The following is a 1686-nucleotide window of genomic DNA, read 5'->3' on the forward strand; positions in this document are numbered from 1 at the left end:
GCAGATAAAGAGCTTCACAGATAATAAAAAAGCTAAAGGAGTTCATCACCACAAAACCAGTATTATATGAGATGCTGAAGGATATTCTTTAATTAGAGGAAGAGGAAGAAAAAGGTAAAGATAAAAAAATATGAGCAACAAAGTTACAACAAATACATATCTATCAACAAGCGACTCTAAAAATCAAATGAATAAATAATCTGATGAACAGAATAAACTGGTGATGATAGAATAGAATCGGGCATAGAAAGGGAGTGGACTGACCTTTTTCGGGGGGAAAGGGGATGTGGAGGGTGCGGGAAGACACTGGACAAAAATCGTGCACCTATGGACGAGGACAGTGGCAGGTGTTAAGGGCAGGGAGTGGGGTGGGAACCGGGTAGAGGGGAGCTGTGGGGGGAAAAGGAGGAACAAATGTAATAATCTGCACAATAAAGATTTATTAAAAAAAAATGGACAGTCCACTTAGAAGAGATTCCTGGCTCTCTGGTACTGTCATTGCTTTTGGCATCTAGGGAACAAAGTTGTAACTGTTATTTCTGCTGCCCGCTAGCTATTGCAGCCACTTATGTAGAGATTTTATCCTATTGATTATTATTATTATTATTTTTAATATATTTTATTGATTTTTTACAGAGAGGAAGGGAGAGATATAGAGAGTTAGAAACATCAATGATGAGAGAAACATCGATCAGCTGCCTCCTCCAGATCTGTGCCCGCAACCCAGGTACATGCCCTTGACTGGAATCGAACCTGGGACCCTTCAGTCCGCAGGCCGACGCTCTATCCACTGAGCCAAACCGGTTTTAGCCTATTGATTATTTTTATTTCTAGAACATCCCATTGAAAGTTTTTTTGGGGGAGGCATGGTATATTTTATGATAAAATAGGGTATAACTGAATGATAATTGCAGCATTAATGAAGATTGACTACATCTTTCACAGATGACATATACAGCATAAGGCCGTGGTTCTGAAAATGCAATAAAATGGCAGGGACTTGAATGAGCACCTAGACAAGTGTTTTTCACCCGTACTTTGTAGTAGCAGAATGGATTTAAAATAAAATTTTACATAATCTCTGTTATATGTAAAGTGGAAAAGCGGCTCCATTCTGGGAGAATTGGCAGGTGAGGGCTTGGCCCCTCCCTTCCTCTGTCCTAAGTTCTCCCAAGGCAGTTTCTTGGGATACAACTTAAAATTCTTGAGGCCTTCATTTATCCATCAGTGGAGAAATTTCAGTCAGAGAGAAATGAAGGCCTGCCCTGGGTGGTGTGTCTCAGTTGGTTGAGTGTTGTTCTGTGCACCAAAAGTCGCCGGTTCTATTTCTGGTCAGGGCACATGCCCAGGTTGTGGGTTCTTTCCCCATTTGGAGTGTTTGGGGAGGTAACCAGTAGATGTTTCTCTCTCACATTGATACTTATCTCTCTATTTCCCTTCCTCTCTCTAAAATCAATAAAAACATATTTAAAAAACAGAGAGTCCTGACTGGTTTGGCTCAGTGGATAGAGCGTCGGCGTGCAGACTCAAGGGTCCCGTGTTCGATTCCGGTCAAGGGCATGTACCTTGGTTGCGTGCACATCCCCAGTAGGGGGTGTTCAGGAGGCGGCTGATCGATGTTTCTAACTCTCATCGATGTTTCTAACTCTCTATCCCTCTCCCTTCCTCTCTGTAAAAAAATCAATA

This window comes from Myotis davidii, unplaced genomic scaffold (assembly GCF_000327345.1).
Source record: "Myotis davidii unplaced genomic scaffold, ASM32734v1 scaffold125, whole genome shotgun sequence".
Taxonomy (NCBI): Eukaryota; Metazoa; Chordata; class Mammalia; order Chiroptera; family Vespertilionidae; genus Myotis; species Myotis davidii.